The sequence below is a fragment of the Malus sylvestris genome, chromosome 5 (genome assembly GCF_916048215.2).
Source record: "Malus sylvestris chromosome 5, drMalSylv7.2, whole genome shotgun sequence".
NCBI lineage: Eukaryota > Viridiplantae > Streptophyta > Magnoliopsida > Rosales > Rosaceae > Malus > Malus sylvestris.
The window spans coordinates 19,176,160-19,186,536 of NC_062264.1; positions in this window are offsets into that span (position 1 = coordinate 19,176,160).

Here is a 10,377-nt window from a genome sequence, read left to right on the forward strand (position 1 = left end):
TATCTTCACTTATGGGAATTTAAGTACCAATCGTGCCAACCTTTATTCTGATCCTATCAGAAGCTGCTGATCCGAACATGATTGGCCCGCACAATGGCTAGATTGTTAATCACTAATCTGTAAGTAGGATCTAAGTTCGACGTCAGTTCGATCCCTTGAACACTGCAAGAACACCTTACATAGAGCCTCGTCATCTAAACTTTGATGATGCAGAGTCATTAAAAGACCAAAAGCGTTGCTAACCACTGAATCGGGAAAATCCTAGGGATGCGTTGAGGGAAATTCTTTAAGCAACAGATCAAACTTAGATCTTTAAGCAACAATTATTGTTTGGAGGTTAGTTTTTGTTTTCTTTTGGCTTGTGTGCATGGAAAAAGGACAACGAGGAGGAAGCTCTACATTTGTTGGAGGTGACTCATAGAAGTGTTTTTTTGCTGACAATTGCAAGGTCATCAGAGGTGATGCAATCTTTTCCTCGTGATGTTGTTACGTTGGTTTTACAACTCGCAAGGTTGTTATCTTTCTTGTTGGTAAGATATTGGTTCACAAGGTTGTTATCTTTCTTGTTGTTAGATACATGTCTCCATGGTGGTTGGGAAATTGCATTGTATTCATTATGAGCTTGTAATTGTGAGTTTTGTGTTTTTTTTTTTTTTTTTTTTTTTTTTAGTGTATGTGACCTTTTGGCTACGTTCAACATGTTTGTCCTATGTATGTCCTTGATGATTTATCAACAAATTCTTATTACTTCAAAAAATAAAAAACAACAATGTCAGCCACAACCACCCGTCGTCGGAAACCCCCCTCCTCCTTACTAGGTTTGATTTTGCTTGCATACTTTCGAATCAAAAGTAAAATAAAAATTCATAAACATAAAGAGAAGAGTGAGGAAATGAAAAACCCTAAAACTGCCATTGATGGTTCAACCACCAGCTTTAACCCTCTTCAAAAGGAGAAATTATAGAATGGTACAGTAGTACCACGTTAGTTATAGTACTTCCACTCAAAACTTGCCATTTGTATAATTTTTAATAGCTGGATTTAAATTCATTAAATACTTTGTTGATAAACAATAAAATAAAAATTTAAGAAACAAAATTAAAATATTTTCCTCAATCGTCCCTGCGTCTTTCCCAAATGCCTAAACTACTACCCCCTCTCTCCCAGACTCCTAAACTGCAACCCACTCTCTCCCCCTTGTTTTCTAGCACCACCACTCTTTTTTTGTCAAATTCATCCTAAAAATCAAATTAAGGCAATGGTACTTGGAATTTTATCTTTCAGAATTTGGAGAATTGGATTAGTTGGGTTATTTGATTATTCTGAGTTTGAATTTTTTGGGCTGTTACTTCTATGGTAGGGAAGCAAATCTTGGGAGGATCTCGTTGAACACGATGAGCGCGTAGGTCAGAGATGGCGTTTGCAAAGCAAGTAAGAAAAAATTGAAAGGGAGGAGAAAGAAGACAGTGAACAGAAAGCTAACCGTGAATGACTATGATCAATTGATCCTTGAGTATCTGTAGAGGATCCTGGTCCATCTAGGATGGCAGCCATGGTAGGTGTGAGAGTGGTGGCTGGAGATTAGGGATCTGTCGTAAGGATGGTTATTAGGTTTTATTATTAATTTAAGTTTTAAGTTTTAAGTTTCTAAATTTTTTTTAACGATAAAAAAAAGACAAGAAAAAGACATTAAATCCAAGTGTAAACAAAAGTTCATGTGGCAAAATTTGAGTGGAAGTATCACCTGCTGACGTGGTGATACTGTACTACTCCATAATTTCTCCTTCAAAAGCTAGTTCAACAAAACCCTAGACCTACTCCATCAACATCAACTCCGAAGAATACATGGTTCAAAAGAAAAAGAAAAAGGGTGGGGGAGAGAAGAGGAGTGGAGGTCGCCGACGTTAGGAGGATGAGGTTGCTAACAATGAGAAATTTTTCATTGTGACGGGAACATGGGTGGTACATCACATGTTTTTACATAAAAGGTGGGAAATTTTATTTTTTAAGTTATTAACTTTTTAGGGTAAATTACAAAAACTCCCTCAACCATTAGGTCATTTACAGTTTCATACTTTGCCTTTAAAAAGTTTCAATGTCATACCTTATTTACGAATTTGTTGCAATGTTCTACCTCCGTTACGTTGTATGTCAATTCCTCTATTATATGCTGATGTGGTTTATGCTGGGTCTCATCCTCTTCACATATGAACTTCCATGTTGGTTTCTTGTGCACATGGATCGTCTAATAGCATGACATGTGTATATTAAACAAAATTAAATTAATTTTTTTTTACATAAAAAAAATATATATATTTTTTAAATTTCCCTCGTGAATCATGCCATTCAAGTTGAAGCCTAAAGCCCCAACCGTGGAATTCCATTCTATTTCATCGTTCCAGTTCCCAAATCAAAGAACCCTAACCTTAATTTCATATCATCAGCCCCAAATCGCCGGCCAAATCACGATCATTAGTTCATTCAGCGAAATCCTTTTGTTTAGGGCTTGCCGTCACCTACCATCCTTTTGTTCGTTTTTGTTGAAAACCCTAAATTCTTCTGATTTTCGAAGGATCTGACAATATTTCAAAAGAATCAAAATGGGGTGGAATGTGTGCAAGGATCCCAAGCAAACGACGCCTACCTACTGTAAGTACAAATTTCAGTTCGTTTTGTGCTTCGTTGGTTCCCTTTTTTTATTCCCGTTATTCTGGGTTTGTTGCTTCGAAAATCTTTGTTGGCGATCTGTGGGTTTTATTGATTGTTTATTGGAAATGATTACTTATATGTTATAGAATGAGGGCATGAGGGTGCTTTGTTTATTCTTGTCGAGAAAAAGGTTGTTTGGGTGCTAGTAGTCTAGGGGTTTGGTGGGTGCTTTGTATTTTGTTTTTAGGGAAAAAGTATGGATGCTGGTGGTCTTTGGGGTCATTTGGTTAATTGTTTAACAAACAAAAGTTCAAATTTGGGTGCTTTTGTTTTGTTTATTCTGCCAAGTGGAATAATGGAAAATCCTTTTGGTGTTTTGTTTATTGGAGATGGGTGGGGTTTTCAAATTCAAATTTATTCAAAATTCTTACTAATTTGTTGGATAATTGGGTCTTTTTGGGTCCTCTTGTGGTTTAGGGTGGGTGTGGTCGTAAGGTTTGTTGAATTACAATTTCTTGCATTTGGGGTGGGTGTGGTCCTAAGGTTTGTTCACTGCACTAACTAGGGTCCTTTTGGTGCTTTTTTTGTTGGTGAAAAAGATGTAGTGTTTTCTTTGGGCTTAGGGCTTAGGGCTTAAGAAGGCTTAAGGGTTAGGGTTTAGGAGGGCTTAGGAGGTTATGAGGGCTTAAGGGTTGACGCTTAGGGTTTAGAAGGGCTTATAAGGTTAGGAAGGCTTAGAGGTTTGGGCTTAAGGTTTAGGGCTTTAGGGTTTAGGGCTTAGGGGGTTAGGGCTTTTGGGTTTAGGGTTTAGGGCTTAGGGGTTAAGGTTTACGATTTACGGTTTAGGGTTTGGGCTTTAGGGTTTAAGGCTTAGGGCTTAGGGGTTTGGGCTTTAAGGTTTAGGGCTTAAGGCTTCGGGGTTAGGGCTTCGGGGTTAGGGCTTAAGGATTAGGGCTTAAGGGTTAGGGCATTAGGGTTTAGGGCTTAAGGGTTAGGGCATTAAGGCTTAGGATCAAACAGCATCCAAATCAAGATAGTCCTTGATGACCACACCTGCGGGAGGACTTGGGAAAATAAGAATATGACTGCTTCTTTACCTATAGATTTGTACTTGGATCAGATAAAGCTCAATCTCATATGGCCTATCGAATCCTTTTATCCACTGTGGAATCCGAGTGAAATCATGGATGTACAAAGATGAAGGCTTATAGAGCATTGAATAAAGCTTTCAAGATTATTGAAGGGAAACATGTAGGCAATATAACAAATTGTGGGATTTTGCTGAGGAAGTAAGAATGACTAACCCTGGGCACTGTGAAGTTGAAGTTGGATGATGGAAGTGAAGGGAAAATTATGAGTTTTTCACATGGGATTTCAAAATGACTAGCATGCATATACAAATCAAATTTTATATACCAAAGCAACGGAAGCATTTATAACAAAATATCAAAGCTATAGTCATGCAAATCCCCTTCAAGGTTCATAGGTTTATATATATAATGCATCTAAAACATTTAAGTTAAGAACAAAGTGAAGGTTTAGTCTTATACCTTTTGATCTAGACTTGAGACCAAGGATGGACCACCTCCAAGCCCTTTGCTCCTTTAACTCCTTGAGCCTAGCCTCCCTCCTTGCCTCCTCCACTTTGCTAGAATGAGTGCTCCTTTAGTTCTCCTTTAGTCTCCAAAGAAGAAGACCTCTAAAGATCCATACCCACTAGTGTAGTGAGATGGATGGAGGAATAACCAAAAGGAGAAAAGATGATTAGCTAAATCTACTCTTGAGTGGCCGGCCTTTGGGTGTTTTAGAGAGATATTTCTTTTCCTCTTTGTTGTTTTAAACACACAAAAACCCTAAGGAAAATATCTCTATAAAGTTCCTTATATAGACAAAAAGAAACCTAGTCAACAACTTGACTTTCACTCTCTCCCTTTCCCTTTAAGTGGCCGGCCTCCTTGTGTTGGTTTGGGCTTTGGGCTTTCATTTATTTCAAGTCATCCAATGCTTGAATAAAAGCCCAATGGGTTTAGGCCCAATGGGCCCAATTAAACCCGAACGTTTCTTTAAGCCCAAAACGATCTGTTATCGCTTTTATGATTTCTTTAGACTTTCTAAATTAATCACAACACTTAATTAATCCAATTAATTATTTCCATCATCCAGTAATTACTCACTACAAGAGTGTATCGGTGTACAATCATTTTAGGTTCTAATTAGCAAGGCAGTGAGGTGATTGGCACCAATCCAATTGATTAAATTTAATCCAATCACTTAGTGAATTAAAACTTCCTTTTAATTCACCTTCTTCTTTAACGACTACATTTAATCATCTAGAAGAACTCACAAGCTATGAGTGACATCTAACCATATATCATAGCTACCCAAGCTAATGTAGAATTTGTTCGGAGAACCTATTCAGTTGGAATTACAATGCAATTCGATCCTTCTCTAAAACAATACTCTCAATCACATCACTAGGGTATGGATATATTATGTCAAACCCCTAATGTGATTATTCCTTCTTATATGATTCTTTTGAGTTGTATAGGAACGCTTTCCTTTATTACGCTCGATACTTCGGCCGAAGATTCCCGAATCATATCTTAGAGTATTCTTCCTCTCATAACGATGATTAGAGATCCCTTGTTGCGCATTCACTTGCCTTCATGACTAAGTGGCTTAACCCCAACTATGCCGTGGACATCCGCGAATGGGGTGACTTTGACATAATCAAAGATCAAGTACTTAACCACAAGACAACAACGATGCCTCAGGTCAAAGGACTACTTACATTATTCCAACCATTAGAGTTACTTGCTTGACATGTGAGTAGACCTCCATGCAAGTACTCTCGTTCGATTGTGTTCAGTGAACTCATTCCCTTAATGAGCACCTACATACTTGTCTTAGTGTCACCACACGAATGGGATGAGACTTTCCATCCTTCCAATCGAAGCGGACATAGTATGTACCGGTCTATGCATTGTTAGTATCCCTCCGACAATCCTATGACCAGGAACCTTTTGGACACGATGGTTATGTGAAGAAGGTCTCTGTAATCTAACATCATTAGATTACTATTTCAATCGATCCATTGTCCATGGATTACCTACTTAGGACATATATCGTTTATTGAGATAGTCCGAATTAGTATCTTTGCCATTTGATGTATAAGATTCATCTATACATCCATTCATTTGTCCTGAAAGGTTTCTTCCAAAGATTGACTTTCAGGGCATATTTCCAACAGGAAGGTTTCAGAGGATATATGTTTATTTAGGGGCATGCAAAGAAGGCTTTAAGGAAGGATGTAGACCTTTGATAGGTTTAGATGGGTGCCACTTAAAGATTTTACATGGAAAGCAGTTGTTATGTGTTGTTGGCATTCATTCAAACGATGAGACATGGGTTATTGCTTAAGCAGTGGTGGAAATGGAAAATAAGGCAACTTGGATTTAGTTCTTACAACTGTTAGCTGATGATGTGGGTATAGAAAACCAAAATGGGTGGACATTTATCAGTGACAAGCCAAATGGGCTAATTCTAGCATTTCAAAAGGTTCTCCCCATATGCCACCACAGATTCTGTATGAGGCATTTGTACACAAACTATAGGAATTTGTTCAAGAGGAAGACTTTGAATGATGCTCTATGAGCAGTTGCCAAAACAACAACGGTTCCACACTTCAAAAAGGCAATGGAAGAGGTTAAGAAGCTAGATGATGAGGCTTACAAATGGCTAGTGAAGAAGCCCGTAAGTCACTGGAGCAAGTCCCACTTTGACTACCTATCCAAAGTGTGACATGTTGCTGAATATTTTGTGTGAATCATTCAATGCAGTCATACTAGTGCAAGGGAAAAGCCTATTATAACTATGATGCAAATGATTCACACTATGTTGATGAATAGATTTCAAATGTGGTGAGGTATAATGATGAAGCAAGTAGGAGATCTCTGCCCTAAGATTAAGAAGAAGTTGGAGGAAGCCAAACTCTTAAGTGGCAGGTGCATTGCACAATGGTCAGGAGAGACCAAATTTCAAGTGGATGCTGGAGGTGGGGAACAATATGTGGTGGACTTGTTTGACAAGACATGCTCTTGTAGGAAGTATGACTTGACGAGAATAACTTGCAACCATGCAATATCTGCCATCCATTTCAAGAGAGAAAAACCTAAGGATTATGTGAATGCTTACTATTCAAAAGCACGGTACTTGGAAGTTTATTCTCACGTAATAATGTCGATGAATGGTATGTCATTATGGGATGATACTGACAACCCACAAATCTTGCCTCTATTATACAAGGCAACCTAGAAGACCAAGGAAGAAGAGAAACAAAGAAGCTACTGAATTGGAGAAAAATGGTGAACAAACTCCTACCAACCCACCAAATAATCATGAAGGTCCTTCTAAGCCACTTAAGCTAGGAAAGAAAGGGCAAGGTCCTTTGAAGTGTACTATATGCAAGCAAGAATGACATAATTCAAGGGCCTATCATCAACATCTTCCTCCCAGGGATAAACAGGTAACATTTTGTATTTTCTTTAATCCTTTAATCCATGTGCTTGAATGATTTTATACTTTGTTATAGGCATCCACATCAGTACAAGGGAGAGCATCATCATCAGTCGAAGCTGCACCTAGAAAAGGACAAGGAAAACTAAGGTAAAACCCTAATCCTCTCATTTGTTTACAACAGCAAGTTTAGTTTAGAACCTTGCTTTACATCTAACCTTTAGTAATGAATATTGAAATTAAGCATCACAAACAGGGGATGGTTCATTTGCAAATCCTGAAACTCATTCACCGAGACCCACCAAGCAGAGAAAGGCAAGGCAAACCAAGACCTAAAGATGCCAGAAATTGTAACAACTTAATGTTTTTTAGTTCATGTTTTATGTGCAATTGGAACTGAAATTATGGTACATGGGTTCTGGAATTAGACATCACAAACACTGAATTTCTTTTGGTTTTTTGAACTGATTTAGAACCCTGAAAATGCACTGTTTTGCTAGATGGATTTGACAGTAGGTTTTTTGAATTAGTGCACTGTGCATTTTGGGATATTTAAGGATGTCAAATGGATATCTTTGTAAATGTTGGATGGATTACCGATGACATATGAATTACAGTTCATCTTTTGATCTTTGCAAATGTTTTGTTTGAAGTGGACTTTGTGTTCATCTTTTGGTTATATCATGTGTTTATGTAGGATTTGTGTTCATCTCTAGCTTACATCATGTGTTGATGTGGGATCATGTGTTTAAGTAGAATTGCCATTTGGTTTTTTAGGTTGTATTATCTTCCAAAATTGGACCCTTTAAATTTTTAATTTTTTTGGTTTTTTTGGTTGAAAAAAATAACAATTCAAATTATTTTTTTTTTCAAAAATGATGTGGAAATTAATTTTGGCGGGAAATCTATGTGGCAAACCACATGGAAGTTCATATGTGGAGAGGTTGAGACCCAACATAATCCACATCAACATATAACGTAGGATTTGACAGATAATGTAACAGAGGTAGAACATTGTAATAAATTCGTAAATAAGGTATGACACTGAAACTTTTTAAAGACAATGTATGAAATTGTTAATAACCCAATAGTTGAGGTAGTGTTAATAACCCAATAGTTAAGGTAGTTCTGTGTAATTTACCCAACTTTTTCACACACATATCCCATCATTTGTATAATGACACGTGGTGTACCACCTCATGTACCAGTCATATTGAAAAATATCTCGCTAACAACGAATTTGAGTAGCTGCTAGGCTAGGTTAGGGTGCGTGGGGAGTTTGAAGACAATGGGCAAAGGCTTTGGAAGCTGAGAAGACGATATGAGACATGTTGCAGACATTTGGGCTTAATAATCAGATTAATGAAAAAATTAATTAAAGCTAAAATAGTCTAAACCCTAATTAAATAACATGGCAATCTAAGTTAGCTTGTCACATCACATGGTACACAAATGTGGTCTATTTAAGTGGTCTCCCTAGCATTTTTCTTCTTGAAAATCGTTTGTTAGGACTCAAAAAGAATAACTAAACCCTTTTAAGAGTTTTGTTTTTTTTTTTTTTGGGTATGAAAGAAGGTATATACTTATCCATGAAACACTAAAATAGAAGGGTAATGCTACGAAGATCAAATTTCTAAACCAAATGATGTAAATGTTGATGATTAGATTATTATTCAAGTGTTGATTAACATGCTTATTTTCTATTGGTGACGCATCATTTGGTTTGCAAATTTGGTTTAAAAATTTAGTCTCCCTAACATTATCTAAAAAAGAATAATCTTATTATAAGAAGTCACTCATTTTTATTAGAAGCAATATTTTACACTAATTAGTACTAAGGAGAAAGAGAAGAGTTTATGTCTGATTATCCAAAACACAATAAGTTCAAAAAATAAAAATAAAAAAAAAACAAAACAAAAAACAAAAAACAAAAAAACTTTAACTATGAGAGCAATCCATCACATACCAAAATTAAACTCCATTCGAGTAAAAGCAACCCATATATATGCATTTGATTTTCAAGTTAAAAGTCTTGAGTGTGGCACGAAAAGTTGGAGTATGATTTTCTCCTATCCTATTACTATCATCTTCTATCCCCTTCTCACATTCTTATTTTTGTCTTATTTTTTATATAAAAAATTCAAAACAAGATGTATACGTAGTGTAAGCACAACCGTTTAAATAGAAATGGATAAAAAAGAGAAATTAGGAAGAGAAAGAATTATGCTTCAGAAAATTTCACAACTTAGACATGTCGTATGAACCGTTCATCAAAGTAAATTGATGTAACCACGTGGTAATGGGAGACAGCTTGATATGCATGCATAAATATTGCTCCAATTGTAAGGCAAGTGGCAAACTCATCCACAAATTGTCTCCTAAATTCTTGGTAATGGTATGATTTGATTTGATTTGATGCATGGAAAGTAAGAGCACCATATATATAAAGTTGTGGACTTATCTCAAAGGAAGGTAGGCGATCGAACACTTGTCGAAAAGGTTGTTGCATTATTATTTACTCAACTATGCAACATATTTGTGATTGTATTGTGATGGACACATATATATCCTCTTCACTTTCTTTTTGGGGTCGACGTCGGTGGCAATTAGCAACAAAAATATAACAGATAAGTTGCATGCGCTGAGTCAACTAGCGCAAGATTAATTTTCTGGCTGTACAATTGTATGAATATTCAAATCGATTTTTGATAGGTCTTGGAAATTTTAATTTCCTAACCTCTAATCTTTTAAATTGTTTCACATGTTAGCAAATTTTTCGTTTGACAAGTTTCTTTGTAGAAGTTCAAAATCTTTAATCTTGAGGTTGCAGTCTATTGCTTATATTTTCAAGTTCATTATGCATGTGCGGAAGTGCATGTCGAAGTTACTGTCTAGTGGTAATATTTTCACATACAAATAAGAAGTTTTAGTTTCGAATATCATGAATGACGTATTCGATCTCAATTTATTCTCTCATCTTTTAGTGTAAATATACCTCTTCCCACGTAGCCATTAAAATGGCTCACTAAATGCCACATAGGAGGAAATTACTAAATTACCCTGCCATGTCAGCACATTCCATCTCATTTTGATGGAATATGTAGAATCCGGCCAAAAAGGAGTGAAAATCGAGTTTCCTAGCAAAATTCTTATATTTTTGTTCTAGAAAAATAATTGAGATTAAATTCGAGTTCCAAGAGGCACACTAAATCA